Source organism: Pezoporus occidentalis, unplaced genomic scaffold, assembly GCF_034315485.1.
Source record: "Pezoporus occidentalis ecotype Australia unplaced genomic scaffold, CSIRO_AGI_Poc_V1 ctg201, whole genome shotgun sequence".
Lineage (NCBI taxonomy): Eukaryota > Metazoa > Chordata > Aves > Psittaciformes > Psittacidae > Pezoporus > Pezoporus occidentalis.
In genome coordinates, this window is record NW_026913868.1 from 743,267 (window position 1) to 757,253 (window position 13,987).

Here is a 13,987-nt window from a genome sequence, read left to right on the forward strand (position 1 = left end):
GCGTTATGCTGTAGTTATACCTCGTGGATTGCCACTGTGCGGATTCTCAGCTCTGTTTACAGCTTGGATGCTAGTGATCCTGCATGCATTGGACCCCGGATACTAAGATTGCTAAGGTACATGCTTCCCCCCAGAGGTGCAGTCTCATCTCTGGACATTTGACTAAACCAACCAGAACTAAATAGTCACAATAACAAGGTGGTTTTGTGGCCTGCCTCTTGGTTTAAGCACAGAGACAGAAGTATGCTGCCTGCTCCTTAGCAGTAGGGAGGCGGTGTCCTCCCCCCCTAAATCAAAGAGCAAAGTAAAAAAGTGAGTGGCTTTTTTATCATGAAGTCATTGCTCATTTAAGGTAATTTTCTGCATGAGTGGTGCCTTTCTACCCTTCTGATGTGAGTAGTATATTAGTATGCAGGCTTGGGTAGCTGAATGGTAGACCCTGGAGGCATCACTCCATTATTCAGAGCTCTGGGGAGGTCTGATCTGAAATATCTGTTTTTCCATTTTCCAGCATTTGTAATTGCATGTGTGTTTTCTTCGCCTTTTGTTGGTTTTGTGCTGTGGTGGGTGTTTTGTTCTGTTTTTTCTTCTTTCACTTGTACCTGCTTTGAATTTGCATCTTTTTTTCCCTTTAAAAAAAAGCCCCCAAACCTAAATTACACTGAAATAATTTTAAACATGTTACTCCTCTGATGTCCAAAAGTCATCAGGCACTGAAAATGTAAGAAACCTTGGTGTTTGAGGTTTGTGGATGGCTCATAAGCTTGCTGAATTTATAATTGCTTCTTCCTTTTTGTCAGTAGCTGATGTTTGAATTCTGTATTCAGGGTTTTCTCTCCTTTTGGTAGGATGACGATACTCCAGTCCCTAAAGAAGCTTTCCCTTCCACTCCTCTTCTACCATTCAGCCTACAGACCTGTATTTCTTTCTGTTTGGGATGGGACGTTTTTAGCTCTCTTTTGAGGCTGTCCCCTGCATTTTGCAGTCCGTAGGTGTCAGCACTTGCCAGGGTCCCCTTTAGGAGTTACTCCTGCTGTGTAAATACAATGCAGCCCTCGTGCCTGTTGTCATTTAGCCCAGCTTGCATTGTATTTGCTTCAGACTCTGCCTCTGCCAAAGAATGTGAGTAGGCTGCAGCAGGTCAGATCAATGTGTCATTTCTGACACTGCCAATGCTGGGTGTCTGCAGGAGGGAGCAAATATCCAGTAAGCGTGCAGACATCATCTCAGCCTCCAGCTGTTCGTTGCCCAAGGACTTCTATAGTCAGAGAGGGTGCCTTTGTGTCTGATAGCCCTCGAGGGATTTTTCTGTCTTGCCAGTCTGCCTGCCTGCAACAGCTGATAAACTTCTCTCCCCATCCCTTTTCTGTGAGCTTTAGAGGGGTTAGTTGCACTGCCCCACCATTGTATCTTGAGCTTGGAAAGAGTAATCCTTTGAACTAGGTAAACATGGATAAAGGACAGTCCTCTGTTAAAGCCTTTCCTGTTTTCTCCTTGAGGGCTCCCATTGCTATTGTTTGGACTTTGTTGCTTGACATCCCATAATTAATCCCTTCTGACCCTAAATCTGTAGCAAGTACTTTAAACTGTTTCTTTAATATAGCACCAGTGATGAGCATGTGAAATGTAACATAATGAATTCTGAAATGCTGGAAGTCCTGGGTCCTCCCCCTCCTAAAAGACAGAAGCATAAAGCTCCTGACTGGATGTTCTTAAAGAAATTCATGCATTGTGGATCCTTTGTGTTTCCTCTAACCAGCAACTCAATTGTTCCAGTGTCATACTCTGATTTGGGCGGTTACCTTTGGCAATAACAATGATTGAAGCGATTTGAGTCAGTGCTTTACAGTTACTTGAAGCACCTGAGCAATAAAACGACACGACTGATGACCTTCTCTTTTAAAGTACAGTAGCTACACACAATGCTGAAAAACACGTGGCAGAAATGCTTCCCTGCCTCCTTTTAAATTAACCTTTGTGAACTTAAATAATGTGTATGCAGGGGCAGTTTTGAGTGGGTTCCCATCCCAGATATTTGTGTTGCTCTAATGAGTGCATCATCTATTACAGCAATCTAGGAAATCAGGAGAGAGGCTGTAATCAGCACATCTGCAGAGACAGAACGGTGTGAGTGACTGCATAGCAGCACACACACGGTCCTCACACTTGTGAGGACTTGGTGCCCGTGGAAGTGCCCAGCACCACTGGCCAAAGCCCACATGCTCGTCCAGGGAGGAAGAAAGCATCACAGCCAGGCACCGAGCCACCAAAGGGATCTGCTCAACTGCTGCTGTCATTCCTGGATGTGCTTTGTGGCTTTCATGCCTCTACATTGAAGACTTGGAGCACAACTGCCTGATCCCCAAGTAGCTCTGACCAGTCCCTGCTGACACACAGCTTAGCAATAACTGAGTGCGAGACATCCACTTGTCAGAGCTTGCTACACCCAGGCAGCCTGGCTTTACACTGCACTCCTCCTGGCTCTGAGTACACACTGGGCTGTTACGCTTTTCTAGCTCCTTGCCAAGTCCTGAATCTCTTGTTCCTCTTTGTGAGAAGTGTTGGGTTTGTGCCAAACTGACATCCTGTCCTGGCACCAAAATATCTTGCTTTGACTCCACATTTAACATCACTGTTCTTGTAGTTTGTTTGGGTATTTTTTTTTTAAAGGGTATGTCTCCTCCTGTCCCAGGGATAGGCACTGGCTTTACACGTGGATTTTTTGATGTTACCATCTCCAAAGCCTAGTTTTACTATTCACCACTGCCTCCCTATACCCTCCACATGTTCTCAGTGTGTGAAAGCCAATTTCCTCTAAACTTTACACTGCTGGCATATGCAGCTGCCTCAAACTTCACTTTCTGGGGACATAGAAAGGTTGGTGGTCTCAGTATCAGTGGCATTTAGCCATGACACAAAGTGGCTTATCTTACCTCCATAGCCTGGATTCTTGTCTGAAGGTAAGGTGAAGCTACCACTGAGTATTCCCTTTATTCACCACAGAGGAACTGAACATACACTGAATAGCTGTCTCTGTCCCTAGCTACTTAGCCTAAATCGGCTGCCAAAGGAGATGGACAGCGCCGTTACCATAGAATCACGAAATGGTTTGGGTTGGAAGGGATCTTAAAGCTCATCCAGTTCCAACCCCCTGCCATGGGTGGGAACACCTTCCTTGGACCAGGTTGCTCAAAGCCCTGTCCAACCTGCCACACTGCCAGGGATGGGGCAGACACAGCTTCTCTGGGCAGCCTGTGCCAGGGCCTCACCACCCTCCAGGGAAGAACTTCTTCGTACTATCTTTTCTAAATCTACTGTCATGTTGTCCCTAAAAGGTTGGCATCTTACTGCTTGTCCTTGATGAGCGCGCTGGTTGCAGCAGGTAGCCACCTCCTTTCTTTAGTGCATCTGAAAGCTGAGATACTGTTGGTAAAGCTGCCGGCTGCTCCAAGGGCAAGGATCAGGAGTGCACAGACCAAATATTTATGCACTGTAAGACCACAAATTACTTGTCAAACGCTAAAAGCTAGCTCTATAAATACAGTGCTCTTGCACGGAAGAGTTTTTTTTCGGCTGCAGTATCTGCTGTGACGTCTGTCAGCGTTACCTGTTTATGCTGGCATCAGAAAAGCAGACTAGCTTGGCTTGTACCAACAAAATTGTCTCCTTATCTCTGCACAGAAGATGCTTGTTTGGGGAGATGCGGGAAGAGACTGAATTCCCCTGTCACAGGTGCTTGCCCTGTTCAATGAATGCACTGAGGTCCGTTCATAAGCACCCTTTCCTTTCTTCTTACAAGTGCAGGCATTTTGGCGCCTTTAAATGAGCCTCATTGATAATTTACTCCCAAGACCGAAGAGGTGTCTGGAACCGCAGCCAAACCCGCACCAGCATGCCTCATCTTCTGAAGCAGTAGTTTAATTCCTCCCTGCAGCGAGATCTCACCATAGCCTCACTCCATCCTGGTGACGTAGCAGCCTTATCACGGCGCTGTGGAAGTCTGGCACTGCTGCCGTTTTTTCCTATAAGCTAATTACTATGCGGCAAGATGATCAGTTTTCCCCCAGACCAGGCTTCTATTTGTGTTCTGTCAAGTAGAAAATTAACATGGACACAGGCCAGGGATGTTTCACGTCTGAGTGCACTGAGGCTGAAGGTGGTGATGGGAAGGCAGGATGGATTTCTGAATGGTAGGCATGGAGGATCAGGTGATGTCAAGAGTCGTGGGCCCGCTTCATTAGCCACATCATCAGAAAGTCGAGTAGCTGGGGAAGAGCCGGAGAAAAATGGCCCATAGCATGCACAGTCCTCATTAACCGTGTGCTCAGTTCAGAGCTAAGCTGAACAGTATTTCTGCACAGCAGGTGAGGGGTGTTGTCTGCAAAATTTGGAAGTGAGACGGTAACTAGTATTAACTTATGTTCACTGTATTAATTCATTATTTGCCACACTGTAGCCTTTTCAGGACCTCCTTGCACTGCAAGGATGCAGACAGAATTGATGTTCGAGTGACCCTCTCCGCTTGCATTGCTGCTGGGTCCCCACGAGCACATGAACTTGTGGGAGCCCTGTCAGCAATTTGCTGACACAAGCACATGCAAAACTGAGAAGAGATTGTAAAGGATTTTCCTCTGCTCAGTAATTTGTACTTCTTTTTAACTATCATAATTATTTATTTTAGCGTTTTGATGCTTTTTTCTTAATAACATATGATAATCACCTGCAGGCTCCTGAGCATGCCTATCGCTTACAGGAACACATGGCAGGGATCTTGGGGTCTTTCTGCAGTTTGCTCACATTACTTTTACTCACCAGAAGTCATTAACATCTGATGTAGCAATCTGCACTATTAAACTGTAGATCTGTAGGAACCTTTAAAGTTGTTCTTTGGTACAGAGACGTCAAATTTATAATGCTTAATGATCTCTTTCTGATGAGTGAGAGGGGAAAGTTCAGAAGAAAAGGCTGGTTTCTGCCTCCTGTCTTCTGGCCCTGGACACGTACTGGAACAAATTCCTGAGGCCATGTGCTGTATTTTTATGATGAGGGTGGTAAGGCACTGACACCGGTTGCTCAGGGAAGTGGTGGCTGCCCCATCCCTGGCAGTGTTCAAGGCCAGGTTGGACAGGGCTTGGAGCAACCTGGTCTAGTGGAAGGTGTCCCTGCCTGTGACAGGGGGTTTAAACTAGATGAGCTTTAAGGTGCCTTCCAGCCCGTTCCATTGTGTGATTCTCTGATGAGGCAGATGCATGGGGACACTGATGGTTTAATGGCTGGAAGGCTCGCTCTCGGGATCGCTGAGTGTTTCTTTGTTGGCATTTAAAATCTCATAGCCCATAAGAAAGAAAATCGATCATGAATGCCTCACATGCTCTGTGAGTCATCCTAAACCCCCAGTCTCTCAGTAATACCTTACTGGCTATTCCAGCAACCATCTCTGGAAGAAGCCTCGAGACATTCCATAGCCTGTAGATCTAAAATCTCACAAACACTTAACTTCACAAATCTGGGGTTGTGTAGCAGACACATTTCATTGTCCCTGTCTCTCTCAATGCCCAGCAGCCACACCAATGGCAGCTCTTTGTTAAAGTGTGAGAGAAGTTACGGTATTAGCTCTTAAATGTTTAATTTTGCTTGGTCTAGAATCAGAAGATCTGTCAGCTCTGGCTTCATCTGTCACAGTTAAAGGCAGCGTTGGTGTGGTGGCTTCCTCTCTCCTGACAGCGGATGCTTTCAGTGCAGCTGCCTTTGGGCAGGTTTGTGTAGTCATTAATGAAATATTGCTTCTACAGTAAAGAGATCAATGAGATGTAATCTCACCATCTGGAAGCTCTAGGATGGGTCTTACCTGCAGACTTGCCATTTAAAAATCAGTTCTAGCCAGGGCATCTCCTGTGTGCTGAGAGGCACCCCAAAAGCTGAATGCTATAAAATCAGTTATTTAATTCTACCATTAATTTAATTGTTTGTGGATTTTTTGTTTTTTGTTTTTTTTAAAAAAAAAAGTAAGAAAAAAGTTACCGGTGACAGAATTGGGTTTGAGATTTGGCCTTAAGAATGAATCAGAAAATCCCCATGTGATCCATTAGTTAATATGATAAAGCTTTTGCTCTGGTTTTCCTTGTTAGCTTTGCACCTTCACCAGCACATGAATTCTGCATGTGACAGGATAGGAGTAAATATGGTATATCTGCTTTCTTTCATAAGCAGTTTACTAAATCATTCTGTGAAGATACCATAATCCTTACAACCTTTCCTCAGTGTGGCTGGTGTTGCTGTACCCTGCAGAGCACTTGGGCACACCAGGCTCCCATCCTGTAGTGTCACTGCAGAAACTTGCCCTGTTAAACTGGTTTTGGTGTTTGACAGACCTACCCCAGCAAATTAGAACTGGCCTCCAAAGCCAGTGTCCCCAAATGTTCCTTGAGATTGCTTGTGAATCAGTGTCACTGCTCTGTTACAGAAGGATTCATCAGAGATCATGTTAACCTTTAAAGTTGAGGTGGTTCCCCTAAAGTAATTGCTGAGGCTCCCTATGTACCTGGGAATGGGGGGAGGTCAGGCTGAACCGGGAGTGCATGTGGGAACCTCATTTGCTAGATAACAGATGGTTGGTTGAAAGGACTGAAGCTGTTGGTCAATGAGAAGCTCACCATGACCCAGCAGTGTGCACTTGTAGCCCAAAAACCAACCGTGTCCTGGGCTGCATCACCAGCAGTGTGACCAGCAGGTCGAGGGAGGGGATTCTCTCCCTCTGCTCCGCTCTGGTGAGACCCCCCACCACAGTCCTGTGTCCAGCTCTGGGGAACCAACATAAGAAGGGCATGGAGCTGTTGGAGTGAGTCCAAAGGAGGCCATGAAGATGCTCTGAGGGCTGGAGCACCTCTGCTATGGAGACAGACTGAGAGAGCTGGCCTTGTTTAGCCTGGAGAAGGGAATGCTCCACAGAGACCTTAGAGCAACTTCCAGTGCCTAAAGGGGCTTTTGACAAGAAAGCTGGAGAGGGGCTTTGGACAAGGGCCTGTAGGGACAGAACAAGGGGGAATGGCTTTAACCTGACAGAGGGGAGATTGAGATGAGATCTTAGGCAGAAGTTCTTCTCTGTGAGGGTGCTGAGGCCCTGGCACAGGCTGCCCAGAGAAGTTGTGGCTGCCCCATCCCTGGCAGTGTTCAAGGCCAGGTTGGACAGGGCTTGGAGCAACCTGGTCTAGTGGAAGGTGTCCCTGCTGTGGCAGGAGGCTTGGAACTGGATGAACTTCAAGGTCCCTCCCAACACAAACGATTATGTGATTCCATGATCCTGTGATAAATGAGGGATGCTGCCTTTCATGTGGGAGATTCAAAAGGTGAAGGAAATCTTTATCAAATTGGTCAGATCATAGACCATGCCAAACCATCCTAGATATAAACTGAGTTAAGTTAATCTGTAGCATGTAAAGAGTAAGTTGCAAAGGGGAGAGTTAAACGTCTCCTGTGCTGTTTATGTAGTGTGGTTTCTTCCTTCATTTTTATTCATCAAACCCAGGAGCTGGCCATGAGTTGGAGGAAGGCTCAGCTCTGTCAGAGGCTGCATCTCTTTGTGTGTGCGGTAAATCCGGAGTGAATTTAAACAGAGCAGGGATTGGATTTTGGGGGGAGGCTGGGGATATTCAAGGCTTTCAGCTTGTGGGTCATGGCTTCAAAACTAATCCGATTTCAAATCCAAAAGGCCATCAGTGTTTTGCAGTAGCAAAGTGAATTGTTGAGCTGATGGAGGGAGACCCAGGCTTCAAACCTCTTTTTTATCGCAGACTTGCTTTGTGATTTCAGATGAATTACCCAGCTGCTGGGATCTTGGCTTTTCTCCGGGGCCAGGGCGATGACAGTCCCTCCCTGCTAGACAAAGGTGTTGTGAAAACAGTAATGTGAAATCTCTGGAGAGCAATCCGGGTGGGAAGGAAGCACAACTTGTATTTGAGAGAAAAAAACAGAGGCTTTTGCATGTGGATTTCTCTTCCTGGTCCAGCAAACAGCCACACACAGACTAAATACAGGTCAGGCACGGTTGCTGTTTGTAGGTTTGATTCTGCTACTCCTTTAGCCCTTACTAGCAAAACGATTATGGAATGCTTCACATGCAGCAATATTAACAATCATGTAAGTACATGGAGCTGGGATTTAGACATATCTTTAACTGCATCACTAATTAGCTGTTTGTGGTTGATGCAGCAGGAGGAGGTCGTGAAACACTGAACTCTCCCATCCTGCTGTTTAGTCCCTCCAGAGGCTGTTGAAACACGTTGGGGGAGTCTCTCCACTGGGAGACTTCAGACCCTGGCTTTAGACCCTGGTGCTTCAGACCCTGGCGCTGCGACGTGCCTACGGGTGCAAAACAACCTCAAAAAGAGTTTCCAGTGCTCTGATTTTAACAGCAGATTTATGAAATCAAAATATTTTCATTTATCTTTATAAAAAACCCAAAACATATTTCTGTTTTCCGTTCACATTGCCTGGATTATGTTTTCTGATGGCTGCCAGAGTTCTAGTAGTGCTCAGTAATTCTGCACAGAATCTGCTGTTTTAAAAGAAAAGTGAACATGTGTGAGCTTTTTGTCTAGATGGATTTGAAAATCGGGTGCATCATAATTTGTAAGATACTGGGTAACATTTCCTAAAGCCTCTCCTTGTAATTTTCAGAGGATTTTTATCTCCCAGTATCTTTAGGAACTGTCAGGAAATGAATGCCAATTATCTAATCCTTAAAAAAAAATAAAAAGCTGTGCTTCAGGGATAGATGTAAGGATTGTTCCTTGGTTTCTTAAATTAATAACTTTTTGCTGAGTGCTCTGATGTGCCCAGGTTTTCTCAGCAGTGTTAAGAATATTGTTGTTTTCTGTTTCCTCAGTGTCGATAAGGCTTTTTGGTTATCTCCAGTCCTTTGCTTTTTCCCCCATTGTTACCGTTCTTGGCGGTTGGTTGGTAGGGATTCACATGAGACAGCCTCATGTTTTCCCTGAAGATAAAATTCAGCACTGTGAAAAGCATAAATGCCAAAGCAAACTCATTGGAGGTTGTGGATGGTTCTGCTCTACATTCTTAACTCGTGCATCAGCGCAGAAATGCAATATGTGGTTTTTCAGCCAGTATCCAGTACACAAGAGACAAGAAAATGTTATTTTCCTACTGCCGTTATGGATCTGGAACACTAGTTTTGACCCTTCCTCATACAAACAGGTTCTGCCAACTGTAAGAGCAAGGGCCTGCTCCCCCGCTAGATCTGAACACTTGCCCAAGTGGCTGCCAACCTCCAGTCAGTGTTGGCTTTGTTTGAAGTCCTGCACAGAGTTGAGGTTTTGGATAGCGGTGGGTTTCAGAAGGCACTTGTTGGACAGCTGGTGAGGTTTCTTCTTGGACTTGGTGGGGGTCAAAGCGAGGAGTATTAAAAATCTCCTAAAACTTCTCTTTTAGTAGCCTGAGTCTCCAACAAGACCTGTGGTAAAAAGAGGGTTCTGTTTGCTCACTCGCCACTGACATCAGGCTCCAAGTCACCCAGTCCATATCTTGAGGGACTTTAAAATGTGACTTTGTGATTTCTGAATGATGGCCTTTGAGTCCTCTTAATGCTTTGGCAGCCTTGGTCTGATCATGGGGGACACGCTTGGAGGCCAAGGAGATTCTCTCAGAGCTCTTGTTTTCTTTCTTCACTTTTCTAGCTGTGTTGAAAACACAGATGTTTATGGTCTGTCCCATGGCAGCAGCAGCTTCCAGGCTTTCTGCCTGGCTCTTTGCCATCGCTGGGTTTTATTGATGTCCATGGAAGCACTGTGGGTGACTGCAGAAGCATTTGTTGCTTCCTTCTCTGTGCCTTTTCAAAACCACAAAACTATATTCCAACTGTGGCAGAGCATTCCCCTCACAGGGCATGGCTGTACACACAGCAACAGAGCAGCCAAGGGAGGAACATCCTTTGTGATACCAAATTAAGCAGCCGTGGCCATCCCAAACCACTGCAGCCAACTTGAGACTCACTGCTCATTCCAGGTGAAGTCTATACCACTTTGGTGAATGTAGCATCACCCTCTCCTGTTGCCTGCACTAGTCACAAATCCTTTTCTCAGCACCCTTGAAGGACAGTCCTATTTGCCAGAGGTCCTACCCAGATGATCTGGGTGTCTGCACAGAGTCCAGGGCTGTCCCTTCGTGAGGCAAATCACTGAGCCAGGTAGTTACTCCCCCCCAAAAAAAAAATGGAAAGGCTTTGTTATCACCAGAATTGCAGCCAACAAGTTAATAGATAAAAGCAGTTTGGGAAGTTCAGCTGACTGAGGCTCACTGCCCAGCACACAGGGCCCTGCTAACTGCTTCTGAAAAGTATTTTGAGGGGGAAGGAAGCTGCAAAACATGATATGCCTTGGCTGTGCATCTTCAGAGAAGACTTTAGTCACTGCAGAAAGATGTGGAGGCCTGCATAGAGATAAGTCTCTCGTGTGCCTCAGTAAGTCTCTGCTATGGAAATTTTATGAACTATTAGTAGTTCTTTAATGATCCTGAAAAATGTCTCATTTTCACTTAATTCTGGGACTAGTGAGCCGTGGTGGAGAAATCTTTGAGGATACTCAGCCTCAGATGCTGCATCGCAGTATTTCTGTGTGGCAGGGCTGAGTCAGAAGGGTGGATTTATTGGTTCTGCATGAAAAAGGTCACAGGCAGGGGTTGCTGCGCATGGGCAATGAAATCTGATTTCTGCCATCCTGCTGGGCTCGAAGAGTGTTTAACCCCGAAACTGTGGTCACTTTTCTCCATCCCCTGCTACAGGCAGACTTTTTAAATGTATTTAATTAATTTTGAGGTTTAAATGTTACAGTCAACAGCCAGGTTTGGGGATTTATCAGTAGGCTTCACCATTATTCAGATGCTTCCAAAAGAAGAGAGCAAAAGGTAATTAAATACACCAGCAGCTGTTGCCAGAGGTTGTCTCATTTGAAGATCGCGATGAGGGACACTTCCAAAAAGCCTCAGCTGGCCCCTGGCCACAGGTTTCTATCCAGGCTAGTGTGATCAGAGCCCCTGCCCTTCAACCGAATCACCATTGGTGAATCTGGAAGTGGCTGGGTGAAATCTGCTTTGCGGAGTTCAGACTAAGCTCTCCTGCACAGCTTGAGATGGGATATGTATAATTTAAAACCCCGTTTTAAAGAACCAGAATGAGGAATGCAGCAAATTCAGGCTTGAAAACTCAAAAAGCTTCTTGAGCCAGCTTTTGACCTTACTTGTCCACTCCTGCGTGATACCTCTTTTGTGATATTTCTTGGATGATGTGTCTTCCCAATGGAAAGCAGCAGTGTGACTTGGAGCAGCGTGAAGAGCTGCCTGAACAGGTCCCACCAGCTCTGTGGTATGTTTGCTGTAAATTAGAGCAGCAAAACCTTGGGAAGAGAACCGGTGCTATTGAGCCCTTCCTTTCAGGTATGCTTAATGGGCAAGTATTGAGAGCATGCTGGGCATTGTAAGTCTCTTCTTCAGCATTTTCCCCCAGAATGGCTTGTGAGCAGGTGAAACAGCATATTGTTTTAATAGCTATTGCGCTGATTTTTTAGGACTGCATGGTGGTATTCTGCTTGGGATCAGAAGCCAGCAGCATAGTTTTGTGACTTTGGGGTTTTTTTTGACTTTTCATCCATACAAAGTTGTGATAATTGAAAGGTCTGTGAGAATGGATTCCTTCTGCATGAGTTACAGGCAGTTATTAGTGTCCTACAAATCTTTTATTCCGTTTAGCAGTGCTTAAAGTGTGGCATTTCCACAGAATGGGTTGGGTTGGAAGAAACCTCAAAGCTCATCTAGTTCCAACCCCTTGCCATGGGCAGAGACACCATGAGCAGGGGGACAGCTTGCCTCACCATGGGCGGTACCACGAGTTGCAGGGTAATCTTTGCTCCAGCACCTGGAGCATCTCTTCCTCTTCTTCTTCACTGACCTTAGGGTCTGCAGGGCTGTTCCTGTCACATGTTCTCACTCCTCTCTGCAGCTGAATTTGCTCCTGCTCAGTAACTTTTTACCCTTTTAAAATACATTATCCCAGAGGCATTGCCACAGTCACTGATGGGCTCAGCCTTGGTCAGAGGTGGGTCCATCTTGGAGCCAGCTGGCATTGGCTCTGTTGGACATGGGGGAAGCTTCTGGCAGCTTCTGACAGAAGCCATCCCTGTAGCCCCCGTGCTGTCAAAACCTCACCACACAAACCAAACACAGGTGTCTTGGGGAGAGCTTTTACCTTCAGAAGCCTCTTGCCTAGAAAACATTCCTGCAGCTCTGGAGCTCACGAGACATCCCAAGTTAGATCTAGGTAGCAGGGAAACCATGCTGTATCTTTACATGCAGCCCTCAGCTTGAGACTTCCTCTTCGTGGAAGACCTTCCTCTTGCAGGACAGTAATTTTATGCAAGAAGTTACTCGTAAGCAGGGCTGAGATGATGACCAAGATGCTTTGCGAAGTGCCAGTGTGGGACCCCTGGGGCACAGGGCTGGCCAACTGCATCATCATTCTTGTTAATGGATTGAACCCATTGCCCTCAAATGAGGAAGAGTTGGCACTTAAGTAGTGCCACTTAACAGCTCAGAGATTAATGGAGACTGCACTCGGATGCTCTGACGCAACCTAACCTCCCTTCTTTAAAATCCATATGTTTCCCAAGTGCTTTAGGAAAAAAAGGGGGAATGTTAAATAACTCTGATCAAGGTGTTTTTAAAAACATCAGCCAAAGTACTCAGTTGTCCTTTAACTTCAAGAGGGGTCCTCTTCAGCTTTAGATTTCACTAGTCCTTGGAACCAAGTTGTTCTGGGCCATTGATGGGTGGCTTTGCTGTTTTACTGCCAAAAGCCATATGTCATCCCCCAGCATCTCTTCTAGGGAACCCAGAGGACATTTTTTAGGCAAGATACTGCTAAAGATGATAGGTTATTTACTCCGGGTCAGAGATCCCAACCCTCCCGGGAAAAGCTCACAAAGAAGGAAGTGGACATGTGCACAGTGGGCTTGGGTTTTTACTTGGCTTCAGGTTCAAGCTTCATCTGAGTGAATTTGAGATCCCCTTGGGATGTTTTTCATAGAATCCTAGAATAGTTAGGGTTGGAAAGGACCTTAAGATCATCTAGTTCCAACCCCCTGCCATGAGCAGGAACACCTCACCCTAAACCATGGCATCACTTTTAGTTGAGAATGGTGCTCCGCTGCAATGTCACAGGGGCTTTGCAAGTACTTTGAAGTAAATTTGCCCAGGTGTTCCCTAGTTTGAGGTTCTTTGTGGGTTTTCAATTTCTTCCCAGCTTCAGCTGGAGTGAGGGGCAGGAGGACATCACAGAACCACAGAATGGTTTGGGCTGGAAGGGACCTTAAAACTCACAGACTGGAACACCTCCTACTAGACCAGGTTGTTCCAAGCTCTGTCCAACCTGGTCTTGAACACTGCCAGGGATGGGGCAGCCACAGCTTCTATGGGCAGCCTGTGCCAGGGCCTCAGCACCCTCACAGGGAAGAACTTCTTCGTAATATTTAACCTAAATCTCCCCTCTTGTCAGTTTAAAGACATACCCTCTTGTCCGTGTCCTCCTTGCATTGGAGGCCCTCAGAGCTAGACAGAGAGCTGCAAGGTGGGGTCTCACTAGAGCAGAGCAGAGAAGGAGAATCACCTCCCTCGACCTGCTGGTCATGCTAAGGACATCTCAGGTCTGGGTTTCAGGTGTCTTTTTGGTACTTTAAATTAATATAATTCTTCTCTAGGAAGTTGGATGGGGACTTGCCTGGAACTGTGGTGTTTAAGCCACTCAGAAGCAATTGTAGCTTGCATTCAGGAAATAATTAGGGCTATCTTAAACAAATCTGTCAAAGCAGCAATGGGTAAATTGCTGCAGCAGTGAATGGGCAGGAAGGGGTTACCAGCTGCACCCAGTCACTCCTTGCACAAGAGATGCTGCCTGTTCGGTTCCTGGAGAGCCATTTGCAAGCAC

The 13,987-nt window shown here is 46.0% G+C and overlaps 1 protein-coding gene across 1 annotated transcript in view; it reads left to right on the forward strand.

Annotated features, from left to right (window-relative positions):
• Positions 1 to 13,987, forward strand: part of ELP3 (elongator acetyltransferase complex subunit 3) — a 96,219-nt gene that overhangs the window by 78,873 nt on the left and 3,359 nt on the right. The gene's annotated exons all lie outside the window — the stretch shown is intronic.